This window comes from Pinus tabuliformis, chromosome 4_1 (genome assembly GCF_031772625.1).
Source record: "Pinus tabuliformis cultivar Carrire ecotype Pingquan chromosome 4_1, CPIR1, whole genome shotgun sequence".
Classification (NCBI taxonomy): domain Eukaryota; kingdom Viridiplantae; phylum Streptophyta; class Pinopsida; order Pinales; family Pinaceae; genus Pinus; species Pinus tabuliformis.
Genome location: NC_142303.1, coordinates 603,780,485 through 603,798,518, shown reverse-complemented (window position 1 = coordinate 603,798,518; position 18,034 = coordinate 603,780,485).

Genomic DNA, 18,034 nt, shown 5'->3' with positions numbered 1-18,034 from the left:
AATTGACAAAACAACTTTAAACAAAACCTAAGAATCATCTACTAACATTATAAGAATGATTATGCAAAATGTACGAACTAAATGCAAATTTACTTTCATTGCTACATATTCATGAACTTAAATATGTAAAACCATTAGGCATCATGCAAATTGTATTGTGTTTTAGAATGCAATATTATAGTATGTTTGTGCATGAACAACTTAATATTAAAGTTAATTATCAACCGACCTCCATAGTAGCCTTTCCATACATGAATGCAAAATGTACATACCATATTTTATAATGCAATTTTTATGATTATTTTAGACATCTACACCTAATTATAAGATTCATTCAAATGCAAAATGTACCATGTTTTGTAATTTTCAATTTTAATAGATTCATTTTAAATAAGAGGTGACAAAACAACTTTAAATAAAACCTACGAATCATCTACTACCATTATAACAATGATTATGCAAAATGTACCAACTAAATGCAAATTTAATTTCATTGCTACATATTCATGAACTTAAATATGTAAAACCTTAAGCATCAAACCATGCATCATGCAAATTGTACCATGTTTTATAATGCAATTTTTATGATTATTTTAGACATCTACACCTAATTATAAGATTCATTCAAATGCAAAATGTACCATGTTTTGTAATTTTCAATTTTAATAGATTCATTTTAAATAACAAGTGACAAAACAACTTTAAACAAAACCTAAGAATCATCTACTAACATTATAACAATGATTATGCAAAATGTACCAACTAAATGAAAATTTACTTTCATTGCTACATATTCATGAACTTAAATATGTAAAACCAAGTTTTAAGCATCAAACCATGCATCATGCAAATTGTACCATGCAAAATGTACATAAACTCCAAAATTAGCATGTATTAAATCATAATAAAGAGTTATAGATTTAAAATATGTCCAAAATTTTATATATATATATCATAAAAAGTTGCATCAATTTAGAGAATCTCGCTGAAATATATGATCAATCAACCTCCTCATGCTCTCATATGAATCATGGGTGCCCTGCACAACATGTGTAATTGCATATATACATAAGATTATGTACTTTAAAATTAAATTTTAATGTTTTAAAATTAAATGAGAATGTAATCATCAAAACAAAATTATAAAAAGTTTCAAATTCCATACAATACCTCATGTTGTTCCCCCTCCATTGTTCCCTTGAGGTGTTCGCCATGCATTGTTCCCTCATGGATAAATTGTACAATACACGTGCATGTATTATATTAAAATTTTAAAATTGCACATGAAAATGCATAAACTAGATCAATATTAAAAAAATCAAGTATCAACTTTTTCAAATTGTCTATACGATTCAATCTCTGTAACCGACTAAAGTTTCAAATTCCATGCAATACCTCCCCCTTGCATTTCTCCCACCTGGATACCTTGTACAATACATGTACATGTATATATTTAAAATTTGAAATTGCACATGAAAATGTATAAAATCGCAATATTAAAAAATTGTTACACGACTTTTTCAAATTGTTTAGATGATCTTATCCCCATTGTCAACTCCATCACTAAAGTCCTTCAAAATGGAAATCATCTCCACAAACCTAAAATTTGAAATTTTTACAACTATAAGATAAATCTATCTCATTTTTTAATGAAACTTGCACTTCAATTATAACAAAACATAAGTGAAATATTCAATACTTGTGACAATAAATTATTTGACACATCTCCTAGTAGAGAGGAAGACAGTGGCGCTATGTAGAAAACATCAGACAAAATCAAAATCTGTTAACATTCAATTATATATACATAATTATTTCTTTTAAAAATATGTCCTCGCAATACCGATATAATAAAAGTAGAATAATAATTATATCAACATAAACTCTTCAAAAAAATCTAACATCTCCCAAAATATCTTGATTGGAACCTGAACCTGGGACTGTGATATTATTAAAATTTTCGTTCAACAAATGAGTTAACTGCAAATGGTGAACATATGATACATTTGCGTTAGATTATATCTGAAAAGATTAACAAAATGTATGTGAATCGAGATTAACGCATACATTAAAAATTACATTAAAATATCCACCCTAACCATTAACACATACCGATCCCACACCCTCTTCGTCATGAATAATTAGGTCTTGCCAACCATTACGACAACCCTTTGCATATGCTTTAAGCTCCTCAATATTCATATTATCTATCTCCTCATTTGTTTTATATACAAAATGAGAACGTGCATTAGCTTATGCTCTTTTTCGATTTAGACCAATATCAATTCCAGTCAATGCACTCTAGATGTTGTCTATAATGGATTCTCTTTCTTCTCGATCAATTTGAGAAGTGGCATCCATCTCTGACCGCAAAGTTACCAGAAGAGGAGGTTGGCATACCAAACGTGGCAGAGGGTGAGGAAATTTAGTATCACGTAATGCGCCCTTACAATCACATACCTCTCCCAGTATCATAATATTCAAATGGAAGGTCATTATAATCGGGTTTCATACCCAAGAAGAATTTTGCATAAAATAATTTTGTAAAATAAATTGGAACCTCGTCATTCCATGGAATCTTTCCATATGCTGCAAGGAACATATCATACAAATGGCTGGCTATATCAGGGTGTTTGAAATATTGCACCTTGAGCATCTTTCTTTTTGTCCCTTCTTTGAAATTAAACATAGATTTTGCATTTTCTTTTGCAACCCTTTACTAACTTCAGCCCATTTATCAGGAGCCATCATTGTTTCCTTTCTACGCCTCATGATTTCTACAAATCAAGTTGTGGTTGCCCCAAGCTTCTCATAAATATCAAGAAATGAGCTTAGAGAGTACAAAGTTATTTCTAAGATTTCTCGACTCTCTACAGGGAGCTCCAAACTCCCAAGACTTTTGCACCTTTGTAATGTACATTGTTGGAGGTTTGTTTCCCAATGAAGCTCATCAATAATATCATATGGATAAGTGGTAGTTGGTGTATGGCCTTCTTCTTAAATTTTCAGCTTCGCTTACGTCTACTTGGAGAAACATTTTTACCATATTCATCAATATATAAAATTACATAAATATAAAAAAGTGTGAACAAATGTATTCATACACATGCAAGATAGTCATGTACACGCATATGTACATACAATTCATTTACATGTACAAATTTGTTTTAACATAAAATTATATATATATATATATATATATATATATATATATATATATATATATATATAGAGAGAGAGAGAGAGAGAGAGAGAGAGAGAGAGATAATTTACCAAAATGATGAGGATCATGATGATCCGTTTGAGATTGATGACAACCCGGAGAATGTTGACCACCCTCATGCGACAACATAGTGAGAGAAGCTTCTAAAAAAAATAGAAAATCAATTCAATATATATGTGTGTACATACATATGATTCTACCTATTTATCATTTAATAAACAAACTCACACACACACACACATGTATACCATACCATAATGGTGTGAACAATGGCCCTCCATTGATTGAGTAGATACTCTTTTCGACCTAGTTTGAGATGCTCCCAAAAAAAAAAAATATTAGAAATCAATTTAAAGCTAAATTGATAAAAAAAAATCAATTTCATATGCATACATACAAATGATTATATTCAAATATCACTTAAAAACTTTCACATAAACATATATATACCACGATCATGATGGACCTCCCCCGATTCATTTGATATTCTCTTTGATCCATGACCTCCCCCTCTAGTAGATGCATGAGACTCTAATAATGCTCACCTCGAAGAATCATGTGGAAAATGTGCATCCATGATATGGATATCTATAGATATATAGATATATGATATTTAAAAAGTTACCTCATCCATTTACAATTCTTTTTAAATTTTCTATTTAAAAAAATCAAGAATTCAGAAAATTGTTGTAACCCTTGAAGTTACCTCATGCATTTAAAAATCTTGAAATTTCTATTTTAAAAGGTTAATAACTTAGAAAATTGATGTAACCCTTGAAGTTACCTCATGCATTTAATTGATGTAACCCTTGAAATTACATCATGCATTTTAAGATCTTAAAATTTCTATTTAAAAACATTGAAAGAATTCAGAAAATTAATGTAACAATCTGAAGCTCTTCATTTAAAATATTCTCAAGGCTAAAAACACAAATGTTGAAGCACACACATTTTGAAAATTAAATACAATTTTTTCTAAAACATGTCAATTTCACCAAGTTGTGCTTACATAGTGGGGGCACACTTGGTATAGAATTGAAAAAAACACACGGCCATTAAAAACAACACATTTATAACTAAAAACACACACACACACACACATATCAAAGATATCTTACAATCTCTATCAATAAATTTTGATGGAGAGCTTCTTAACACTAATTCATCTTTCACACACAAATCTTGAATTATAATTGCCCCATACAATAGATCATTGGACATCTTATTAACATTTGCACAATGTCTTATGCTAAATGATTGAAATTGACTAACAATTTTTTTTGCTACTCCATGCAAGTGTTTTAACCTTTCCTTTTTAACTTGGTACATGCATTTCATCTGGTTTCACATGAGTTCAGAATTGGTGAAGACTACAATTCCATTAGATCCATACTCCCTAATTGTTATTAAGCCTTATATCAATGCAATATAATATGCTTCATTATTTGTTATTCTTTGAGGTACATTCCTTTTCCTTTGGAGGACTTTGTTCATCACAATATTGCATAGAACATAAGTAATCATTTCTTGCCTTGGATTGGGATAACAAGAAACTTCTATGCATAATGTCCATTTTTCAACCATGTTTAATGGATTTTATGACCCCTATAAAAAACATATTCAATAAAATGAATTTAATATATTTAATTATTGCAAATGACTTAGTTTATGGGAGAATTATAATAAATACATAGCTATTGTGATTGAATAATGGAATACTACAAGGATTTAGCCTAGTTTCAGGATCATCTTCTATGTTCTCCTTCAGAATTTGTACAGGATTGATAGTTTCATCAAGAAATTATAAATTATGATGTTAGCGATCTATTGATTTTAGGAACTGAGTCTATATAAAATCACTGTTTAAATTCATATGTGACAAATTATTTACACCAAGGGTGCATGCTAACTTGTTATCACTGTTATTCCTCCCTTTGGTTACTCTGCATAAGTTGATTGGAAACACTTGCAATGACGAATATAATGATGTTTTTGTCTCTTTCAATTAGAATATTGTATTCTTATTATGAAGGATGATTCCCACACTTCTTGACCTTATAATGAATTTATTGACATATATGAGAAGTTGTGTGTTTTGAGTAACCATTTCGGAGAGCTTGATTTGAGAACTTGATTTAAAATAGAATGAGACTTCAAGAAAATATAATCTTAACTACAAATTTGTAGTCGTGTTTACTTATGCTTTGTCAAAACCCTGGAATTGAAATTTGACTTAAGACATGTGCTTTATTTTGTCATTTCAGGGAGCAGAATCTGAACCAGAAAAGGAATTCACAAAAAATGTTTGGATGAAACCATAACTACCAAATTTAGCCGAAACAAGCTAAAAAATACGAAAATTCGTTGATTCGGTTCGATACATTGATTAATAAGATCATTTTAATACAATACGATACTGAATATTAAAGTTTAAAATAATTTCCTAGTTATTTAATATGATTTTTTGAGAGGATAGAAATGGCCAAGCTGTTTTCCATTGCCAAACCATGAGCTCTGGTGGAGGATAGGATCCATTTTTGGTAGTTCACCATAAATAAGTTTACTTTGCATATTCCTATATATATTATTATGAACAAAATGCCATATCATATAAGAAAATAAATTTAGGTCCATATTTCATATCATATAACCACAAACTATCCAGCCATTTTTGTTTGATTTTCATTATATTAGCACTTTGATAGTCATTGGAAAGAAAACGTTTTCATCCTTCATCCAAGGTTCAAAAATAGGAAAATCACGTCAAACAAAGATTTGGATAACATAATATAATTACAATTAAAAATTGATTTCCTACCAACAGTCCACCGTATAGATCATCACACCAGATAAACAAGCACATGGATGGGTAATTACAGTTATAAATCAATATACATTACATGAAATGTCCTCAAAATCAGCTAGGACTATTTGTAAGATCTATTTAACAAAATTTGAATAAGATAGTTGATGGGCCTCCAAATTATATATAAATTAAGGCCCATCTGACCATCTTTCAGCACATTAAACCTCTCTTTTTGCATTAGATAACATATTTTTAACTTTAATCTATTCATTAAGAAGGCTTATTGATAATTGCATATTTGTTCATAATATTATTTATTTTTGTGGAATATTGTGAGAATATTGGGAAGATTATGAAGATTTGGAGGGGGAGATAATTTAGGGACTTTCTCCCTCCTACATGAGGATCAATATTGAATAATAAATCAACAAGATGTCATGAAATCATGCACAAATTCTCGAGATCCAATGATTGAGAAAATCTAGGAATGTCTTTCTTGTCATTTAATGCAGATTCCTAGTGTTGGGAACTAGATCCACTATTTGAGGGATTTTGGAGGGGAAAGCTTCCTCCTTTCATGGGGAATGCTTCCTAATCTTTTTTTATAAGTACCAAGTCAAATTTTCCTCTAGGGGTTGATTTTTATTAGTCTTCTTACGGGGAGAACTCATATTTTTGCAGCTCCACTTTCATTTCTTGCATGGATGTAATTGTATTGATGGAAATAATGAAGATTTGTGCTATGTTCAGCTTTTGAACCTTGGTATCCTTCATAGAACTCTAAGATTCCTTGGGATTGGCCATCCCATGAGCCTTAGATCCCTTTTGTATCATTTATTTTTCTTCCTTTCACTTCTTATTCACATGCAGCTCTTATTTTTGTCTTTTTCTATTTTTGCATTTAGTATTAATGATTTCTTATTGTAGGATTGGGTTAAATGGTTGAAGTAAGTTATTTTGTAGGATCACAAGAATCATTTCATACTTGGAATATCTTTGGAAGGTCATATTAATCATTGAGCTACTTGGATTAGTTTTCTTATTCCCAAATCTAAATTTCTGGAAGTCCCTTGTGGAAAATAGTAGTAATGTTATGCTATTTTTTAGAACATGTTTATGAGCTTCAATTGAGTTGATTCCACTTAAATTAGATCATAAAAACAATTATTTTAATGAAAAAATTTATCCCATTTCATTTTCACTTGATTAGGTTATTCATTTGATATATTACTAGCTCACTAGTTCTTGAATTTCTAGACTTTAGACTAGTACTTTTATTTTATTTTTTATCATGTGTTAATAGAGGTATTTTTTAGTGATTCCACTTGGAATGGATACCTAAGAAATCCTAGTCAAAAAAAAAAATTCCCATCCAATTTGGATTTTATTTCCTTGGTCATTTCGGTGAATTATAACATCTTGTAGCCGCATGTAACTTCCTATAGCAGCATCCTGTAGCACTCTTCCAGCATGTATATACTTGCCTAGATTTGCTCAAAAAGCTTGGTTTTTGTCCCTTAGGGTTGAATAATAACAATGGTTGAGGAGGAATAAACACCACTTAGTACTTTCCCTTTTACCCTTGCAAAACATCTCAACAATTTGGGTTAATGGACATATTTATGAATTGGATAATACAATAATGATTTTCTTGATTGCCACATCCAATGAACTATGTCAATGGATCTAAACTCTTTGAAATGTAATGATTGATATTTAGTTCATGATATTTTCTTTATGCAATTAGAATAGGTTTGTTTTCCTTGTATTTTCTTTCTTGCAATAGGTTAAGGTTTCCATTTCGAGCATTTCCATTTCTGCAATTAGTTTAGGATTTGATTACATTCACTCCATTACATCATGAAAGCGAAGAAAGCACACATTGTATGTTTCACATATAGTGTCGATGCCTCTTAAGTTTGTACGAACCCCGAGTTGATAATTAAATTTGGTAGCCTTGGGAGTTGCAACATTCTTGTTGCAATACTGAGCCTCATCACTTTTTGGCGTTGTTGTCGGGGAGGTGTCAAAGTATGCATTGCTTTCTTCCCTACTTGAGTAATTTCTTTTTACTTTCTGCAAAAAACAAAAAACAAAAAATTGCATTCAACATATTTCATTTCAAGAACAGAAAATGGCATTGCATTAGCATTCTTATTCAAAAAAAATTTCCAACACCAACCCCCCCATTTGATTACGTGGTGCAGTAAGAGCCACATCACCATTCATTTTTGCAAGTAGAAGAAGAAGAGGTGATAGAGAAGGTAGGAGAAATGGATGGAGATCATGACAATAAGGAAGATCCTCTTGGATTTCCCATTCAAGATATTGATGTTAATGTGCATATGAAGAACATCCCTTCCTCTTTCCTTCCCAACATCCATGGTATGAAGTCAGAGGATTCAGAAACCTTTCTCTTTGAATTTGAAATAGTTTGTAGATCTTATGGTTACTTATTAAACACTCAAAAATTGAGATTTTTTTCTGGTGACATTGAAGGATAGAGCTCTTAAATGATTCATGAGTTTAGGGATTAATTAAATAAGATCATGGAATGATATGCAAAAGATATTTCTAGAAAAATATAAATATCATGATATTAAAGAATAAATCTTTAGAATGAATAAAAAATAAGATGAGAGTCTTTAGGATCTAATAGATATGTTCATGTATATTGTTAAGAGGGAAAAATTACATCATTTAGAATCTGACACATTAAAAACCCTCTTACTTAGAAAAATTAGGAATGATTGGATTGAACTCCTTGATCTCATGAGTAGAGGTGATTTATACCAGTTATCATTTGAAGAAATTCATGAAACAAACAAGCACTTATCAAGAGGAAGGGCAAGAGTAAGTAAATCAGCATCAATATCAGTAAGTCAAGCTAAACTTAGAAATTTGTTTGATGACTTTAAAACGAAAATTCTTAGCAATCTAGGTGAACAAGTAGAAATGTTAAGAATACAAAATAAGAAAAAATAAGATGTTGATATTTGTGTTGTCCATGTAGAATCACATGATGTTAAATATTGCCCTTCCTACCAAGGTTGAAGGAAGTTTACTAAGAGTATAATGGAGAAAGTCAATTGTTAATGTAGTTATGTTATTTAGCTCCAAGAGGACCATGGAAACCTATTTAACCTGATATGATGCAAGATCCTAATTCACAATTTCAATACTATGCACATCCATCTCAAAGTAATTGGAACACACCCTTTCCTTGGCAACCTTAGCCATCTCAATGCTAAAACCAATCTTAGCAACAATGTTGGCAAGGAACTTATGGGAGCCATACACAATATCCTCAATATTTTTCTCAATATCCTCCACACCCAACTCCATGCTATCCCTATTGTCCACCTCCACCACAACCACAACCCCAGCCTTATCCATCTCAAAGGCCCACTCCCACTCAACTACACGTACCACCATTTCCAAACCCACACAAGGAAGTAGCTCAACCCACTTACAATGTTGAGGTATAACACTTCCTAACATCTCCTATTGATCTAAATGTTATTCATCTTAGATCAGAAAAGGTATTGCAAAAAACAGATTTTATTGATATCATTGAAGGACAACATGCAAAAAAAGAAGATTCAAATGAGAAGACCAAAGAATCACAGGCTGCACTTGATGAAGAGAAAACACTAGAATCAAATCTTGAGAAAGTTACATTATGTTCACCATTATATCCGCTATTTGTTAAAGAGAATAATTAGCAAAAAGAAGATCTAAATTTCATGGAAGAAGAAGACATCCAAGATGATCCAAATCAACAAGTGTACTAGGGACATCACAACTATATTGAATTATGGTTCCAGAAAATTGTTAAGTTGCAACAACACACTCTTATTCAACAATTTTTTAATCTCATCTCAGTCAAAACAGTTGGTATCTCACATTCAGGTACATGTCAAAGCATATGTTTCGAGCCTACACATGATTTCATCTGTCATCCTGTTATGAAAGTGGCTCCATTGGAAGTATTCCTACACTTGAAAATGATTTTGTTTTTTCAAGTAGAGTAGGACAGGAAAAGAAATGAAAAATGAAAAATAAGAGAAAAAAATAAAATCTCAGGTGAAAACCTCCTTTGAGGCACCTGAGATTGGTTGATTGATTGAAAACCTCCATGATGCAGTCAATGGGTTGGAAAAAAAAAGAGAAAAAAGAAAATATCCTAGGTGAAATCCTCCTATGAGGCACCTAGGCGGCTAGTAGGCATCGAAGAAAAAAAAAATATTGCTCCATGTATCTCACTCTCATGAATGTAGGTGCTCTCTAACCTTTGCAAGCAACAAAAACAGGTTAGCTAACAAAAGAAAAAATTATCACAAGCCTAGTCAAAAGAAGTCAAATTCGGACTTTCTCCTCCTTTGCTCAGATGCTACAACAAGACCAAGGCCATGTCAATCCATCACCCTCATATATTTCCACCATCCACCCATCATTCCCAAGATTTTCCCATTCATTTTCCTTGCTGCCCTAAAATGCTACAGGAAGGCTCTGCTTTGCTACAAGAAGACAAAATACACAGAGACAAAAAAATAGTTTTGTCATATCTTGAAAACCGTGCATCCATTTGCTGAGATGTTTCAGGGGGAGATGCATAAGGATGATGGTAACATGCTCAAGCAATTTCAACAAATTCTAGTGCACACTTTTTGAGATATCGACCTCCATCACCTACAACAATTTTTAATTTTTCTCGAGATTCATGCATCCATTGGAAAATATTGTTTTATGGGGAAGTGCATAAGGATAATGGAAACATGCTCAGAAAATTTCATGTCAAAATAGTATAACATTTGGGAGATATGGGAAAAATAATTCTGCTATAAGAAACTGCTACGAGATGTCCTGAACAACTACAGGAAGTTGGTTGAGGGGTTTTGGAGGAAGAGAATGGTGATATGAAGTGTTGAAAGGGTGCATGACAGCTGTGAAAATTGTGGGGAAGGTGAAAATCACCCATGGCCAATCCAAGCACTTCAAGAAGGTCGGATTTGACTAAGATAGCTTGCTCATGGTAACTGAAAGACAAAGGTTTAGAATATGGGTTGGCATCCATCAACTCCACCAGAAGCAGATTGGGCACTGGAAAGAAACTTGCACACAACAACCTTATCAGTCAAAGAATCGTCAAGCTATGAAGACATGTGTAGAAAAAAACAAAGGAAATTACCACTTCCAGAGGACCATGGATCGATTAACAACTCAGCAGTAGCATCCATGCCTCTCCAACAACCATCAGGTAGGTACAAGTATGAAATATTCTTGATCTCTTCTCTTGATCATATTATAGTTAGAAATTTCTTGTCAATTCATGAGAGGTGAGGTTTCATAAGCTAAGGATGGGTCAGCAATCTCAACCACCGTCAACTAGTTAATTATAGCTAACTCCCTCACTCATGCAATGTGGTGATGATTATGAGGAATGGGGGCAATAGTTAAAAGAGGAAATTTGTGCAAAGGCAAAGTCACCAAAGCACTCCAATCCCTCCGTCCACTTGACATCCATCATCCATCCATCCCATTTCATAAGAAAAAATTAATATTTTTCAAGAACAAACCCTACACTTTGGCCCACCTTGAAAATTTCTTGAAAAAACACACAGTTTACATCCTCTTGATTTTCATAAACCTGCACTACTTCCTCTGAGCCCTAGCATCATCCTCCAAACCCTATACATAATTTCTCATCAATCCCATACATTTAGAAGACCTTGAAAGATAAGGAAGTATTGCTACAAGAAGAAAATCTCCTCCTATAGCAACATGTGCAACCATTATAGCAAGCCATAATCCTATTTTTTCCCTTTCCCATCAAGTAAAGGGGGTGATACCAACTCATGAGGCACTCTACCACTCCAATCATGAATCTCCATTAGTAGCAGTAGCACCTTGGGAAGCAAGAAAGGACCTACACACATAGCAACAACAACAGTCAAATACCATGAAGGGCAGAGAAGAAATACAAAGGAATAGGAAAAACAAAATATCCCAAGAAGGAGCACTAGGAGAAATGGGTGCAATATTTAATGGAAGGTGTTATCACCTAAGAAATAATTTCTAAATTGTTCACATCATTTTGATTGTAAAGGTTTGGTGTTAGTCTGGGTTTAGTTTTCTTTCAAATTTGCTTTAGTATCTAAGTCCGAGGAGTCTTGGTGGTATGGTTAAATAAAGGTCAAACACTCTGTTCTCATTCATCACTGGTCCCATAACTTACATAGATTGCCAGTAGCAAGTTTGTTTTAAGGTTCTTATGTGTTACGAAACAGTCTAGGTGTTTTCGTAGCGCAAACATAGTCCAGGTGTTTTCGTAGTGCATAACCCATATTTTACACTGGTTGCGCTACGAAATCGGGGATTCGCGCAGATCTGTAGCAAATCTCATCCAGCTGTCAAATCTATCAAGATCCGTTATTTTTACATCATTAGTTGTCAGCCCATACACGTTGCCTATCACATTTCAACCGCTTATTCTCATCATTAGGGTCGTTAGGTGTCTTGGTACGCTCCGGTTCAAGTTTCAAAAAGGAGCCAAGTACTCACAGTCATGATTATGTTTGGGTTCATGCATGAGGAGAAAATTGACAGGCGTTCAATTAGAATTCTTTGAAGATCAAGCGAGGCAGCTTTACTTATCTATTTCAAGTGAGGCAGTGATCAATATTGAGACGGTGCAAGCTTCTTTAATTTTCACTTTCCAGGATTTCCATGGAGGGGTTTACAGAAAGAAAGATGATAGGTCAGGCAGGTGTCTGAGGAACAAACCTGAAAGCTTAGATGTTATCCTGAAGAACCGTGAAGTTGAAAGAGCTTTCAAATAGGTTGGCTATTGGAGATTTTGCGAGAAACTGCAAGGAGGCCATATGAAAGTCACCAGGGAATTGCTTAAATTTCACAGGATTGAATTCAAAAGTTGGGATGCTCGAATTACCAATCTCCCCAGAGGTTATTTCTGCAGTCACTGAAATTCTAAGGGGACAGGAAAGGTGGTTTAAAAAATTTCAAGTTTGATATGACTTCGTGCAAGAATTGTTTTGAAGCCAGAGTTCATTGATTCGGACTTAAACAAGATCCAGGAGATTCGTGAAGGTGAAAGCTAGGAAACAAGTAAAGGGGCCCACAAGATCACTAGTAATCCAAGACACACACCAATATGCACAAAAAGGGAAAAGTCAGATCAAAGAAAGAGCGCAAGAACAATCCATAGGTGAAACGGTACATAGAAGAGTAACCAGGAGCCAGTTAGCTAAAGAAAAAGGAAAGACAATGAGTACTGAGGAAACCCCGGTTTCAAAGGGAAGCCTGAATGATTTGCTTCAGGAAATTGATATTGAAGAATCTCCTTTGGTTCGAGTAGACTTGATAGAAAGACTCAGGAAAGGAAAATTTTGATCTTAAGCTATGTTTTTTAAATTACACAGCAGTTTCGTAGCGTGCTACGAAACTCCTGTAGATGATGCCTAATGCACAGCAATTTCATAGCGCGCTATGAAACTGCTGTAGCTGCATATTATGACTTCATGGGCCAGTTCTTGAGAGACAAAAGAAATCTTTTTGAAAAAGAATTTTTGAAAAGGATCATTTACAAAATGCAAACATCCAGCAAGGGTAAAACAAGTGAAAGGAAGATATCTATGAACTCCAAAGCTATATGTTATGAAAATGATCCTTATTTCATAGACAGCATTGATCCATAATGCTTGGGAAGCATTAAAAAGGTTTGGTTTTGCCACGTATATATGAGAAAGTCTGCAGTATAATGGGAAACAAGATAATTCAATGTGATGTTAGGAAGAACAGCAGGGATAATTGTTTTCGGATATCCTAGTGGAGACTAAAAACAGAAAAACAGGGGCAGTTTCCTACTTTCCAGGAGTAGTAAAGAGATGAGACATCAAGGGCCAGCAAGGAGTTTTAAGCCATCACCACAACTAAACTGAAGAAAGATATTTGTCAGAGAACGAGTTTGGATTGTAATAAATGCTACTACCAACATGATGAGGAGTTATACTCCTAATCATCTTAGGTCTCTAAAACTTCCAATTAGCAGTTAGTTGCATTTAATAGTTAGTTTAAAGTGTCAATAGGTGTCATAATAGGAAGAATACGAGTTCCCCTCATGCTGGAGGAGGAATCCCAGTTATGTAAAGAGCTTTATATATAACAGAACAGGGGGATGCACAAAAGGTTGGCAATTTTCAAAGAAACAAGCACATTGTGCTATTGTATGTGACTGTATGTTTTTAGGTTAATACAAAGAGTTGCTTTCACTACTCAGGATTTAGAAAGGGTTTCAATGTTTGATTTTCCTCATGGCTTCCTTCATATACTTACTTGCAGTGGTATAGACACATGTTACTTAGAATTCATTTGATGATGCTCTAAATTCCTTCATGTGTTTGTAGGCTGTGTTCTCTATATTATATCTCTGTTTTTCTTTTATGTTAAAACCCTCTATGCCCTAATTTCCATGTGAAGTTAATCTTGTTGCTGTACTGAAGCATTTCTTGACTCCATAAGCCTAATGGATGCTTACTGATTGTGTTCAACCATTCATATTTCTTCATCTGTTTAATAGAGTTAACCATCTAATTCATTATCAAAATCATTAATCCTTTGAGAGAGCCCTCTCAGGTTGAGGAGGCTAAGCCTCAGCCAAAAGTTGGTTTGAAAGAGTTACACAAGGTCTACCTGATCAACAACCTATCATGGCAAGGTTTTGTGATAACAGAAGGGAAAAAAAATTTGACATCTGTGAGGAGGCCAACCACTATAGAAACAATAACTAAGAATCTCAAGGCACAAACTTCTTTTCTATAGGAGAAAATGGAGCTACTACATGAAAAACAGGGTTGCTACAGGAAAAAAGGGTTGTTACAGGAGATAGTCAGTTTGCTACAAGATTGTCCCAAAATAAAAAATGGGCCCTATATTGAGGATTATTGGCCACAAAATCCTATAAATTTTAAGGAGTCTTCAAATAAGTGGTAAGTACTTGATCTATCACCTCTTGCAAACAAAATTCTATGAAATTTTACAAAACTCCTCCACTAAACATCTTGTAGCATAACCATAAATAAATTGAATTATGGAGTTTTCTTGAAAGGATGAGAATTATGATGGGAGAATAAACTTGTTTTGAGATTGACATACTATTCTTCACCTCACTCATCAACAAGAATCACTCCTCCTCTTTCCATAAGCTAAAATGATGAGTGCTATGAAATTGGCAATTGGCAACAGGGTTCCTTTGCACAAACCTTAAGAAGACATGCACAAATGTTCTTGACATGGATAGAGAAGATTTTATGGACTTAAAAGAGATAGTCAGGGATGGATCTGCAAAAGAAGAAGAGTGTGGCAAAGAAAAAAAATTGAAACATAAGATAAAGCATCTAAAAAAAAATCAAAACGAAGGATAAAAGAAGAATAAGAAGCAAACTAGAGAGATAACCTCCCTCTAATCAAAAATGAAGGAGCCCCAAGCCTCTCAGAAGAAGCCAAGCACCAGGGGAGCCATGACTGAACAAATTTTGTACTATGAAACAACCCCCCCATTTATGTATAGCAATAGCTAAGGTTAGAGATATAAATGGGGAACCTTTTTAAAAAAATTAGTCTTAGAATAAAATAAACCTAACTCTAAGAAATTGCCTTGAAAAACCTTGCAAAACAACCCAAGAATGTGATCCTCATCGCAAATCGAAAATCATGCTTTTCCATGTGATGTTCATAAAACACCTTTAAAAAATGACAATGCACGATCAAACCTCCCGCTGCGATATCCCGATAAAAGCACCTAGTTATTTCACAAATTGCACTTCGCAAAAATCACAAATAATTAAGCTATGCCATTATGACATCCATTGACGATTTGCAAAATGCGATGTTGCAACAATCATAATCACATTTCGCCTTATAGAGCAAGTAATGTTATATTTCATCCTTTTAAAGATTGTGATGTGATAATAAGAGCAGTAAGCGTGTGAAATAATTACGTTTTAATATAATAATGAACGGGTTGACAGGTTAATAAATGTTTAGCGGCCCGAGGAGAGGTAATGATTTTCCAAGTTATGGGTAGTTAATGTTGAGTAGCTCATTTGAACCTTTCCCATGATCCAAAGTCATTTCAGAAGAGCTTTCAGTCTTAATTTCCCGATACCGCCTGCGTTGATATATCTTGTCCATTTCAGGCAAGCTACAAATGACATGCCATTGAGGAAGGTAATGCAGAAACAGAAAATTTAGAACATTGTAGAGATCGAGTCTACAGAGATGGTTGTTATATTCTCTGATACAGTCTACAGCACTGATGGAGGAGAAACAACTTGGGAGGTCATATACAACAAACTCGATGATGAACATCCCAAGGTTGTTGTCACAAAAGCAACAACTCACTCTATAAAAACTTCAGGACTCCAATTCAAGGATGTCACTTGCTCTTTCCTTCATAGGATAGGAGAGAGAGCAAAAATCCTCCCATACATTAATATCATCAGGTGGGTGGTGGAAAACCTCACAATTGAAGATAGGTAGTTTAGGAATTCGAGAATGGAACTCATGGGGTCATTCAGAGCAGAGGACCTAAAGCAAATGTACCATATACCTAACCCTCGGGACATATATGACAAGATATTTGTGGCTAACTTCACGAAGAAGAACCAAGAACCCCTCAAGGTGATTCAAAGCTGGAAAGTATTGGAGAACAAATTAAAATTTGAGAAAATGGGTATGTATGCTATAGCACCTTTGGCAAACCCCTACAATTATGTAGCTGCTATGTTATGTAGACTATATGGGTTACCCAATAATACTAAGTTTTCCATATAATGGATCCCTCTCATTGATGCCTGTGTTAATTCCCACATTGTGAATTGGGCCACCATATTATCGGATAACCTAGCCACCATCATCACCAAATATCAACAGAAGAGATCCTCTTCCCCGCACAAGCTTCCTCCATTCTATTTTAGTGCCTACATTATGGGTGCCATATGTTTCTGCACCAAATTTCCAACCATGGGTTGGAAATGGACTTACAGGACCCCTACCCTATCCATCTCAGTCAAAAGAAAATGCGGGAATCCCATTATATACCCCATTTCTATAGAATATGTCATTCTATTATTTTTCCGCTGCATCAATTAATCTTCAATAGGAAAGCCCCCAGGTTTTCCCAAGAAGCAGCTACAAACCTTCTAGCGGTCGGAAAGTATTTTGTTGAAGAATGGTTTGCCTACATTAGAGTTTCTGGTAACACAACAGACCCACATGTCCTCCCTTTATATATTTCTGATAAATTGTTGGAAAGATAAATCGCCTATCAGACCGTGGGAAGAGGCCTAACTAAAGTTCTCAAAGAAAGAAATAAGTTATTATGGCTCTCTTTTCCTATCAAGTGCAGTTCTTTTTCTTTAGCAAATTTTAATCATAAAGTAAAGGAGTCAGTAAGAATGGAAGGCCTCAGGCTTCATACTTGGCCGACAAGGCAATTTGATCCAAAAAAGATAGCCTATAACATCACTACTATGATAACGATCAAGCGATATGACCATGAGGTTAACGATTTTGAAGAACTATTACAATCATTTGAATCCTTCAAACAATCGTTCGAATGCTCAAGGGAAAATCTGAGTCCTGAAGATTTTGAAAGCTTTTATGAATTCAAAAACAAAAGGCTCGAAGTAATCCCAATACACTTGTTAAAGCTCGAGGATAAGCCTACACCAAGTGTGATTGTTAACAACGAAGGGCCTAGTTCTCGCATAGAATCTCAGGTAAATATTGAGAAAACACCAGATACATGGAAGGCCCAAGACACAGATAATACAGCAGAGTCCAGCAGGAAGTACGTCGAGAAAGAGGTTATGAGCACCCCACCTAAAGAAATCAGTTCAGAGATCAAAAGTAGTAGTTTGGAGCAGGAGTGGGATTAGTTTAATAAGAAACTACAAGACACTCCCAAAACGACAGATACACAG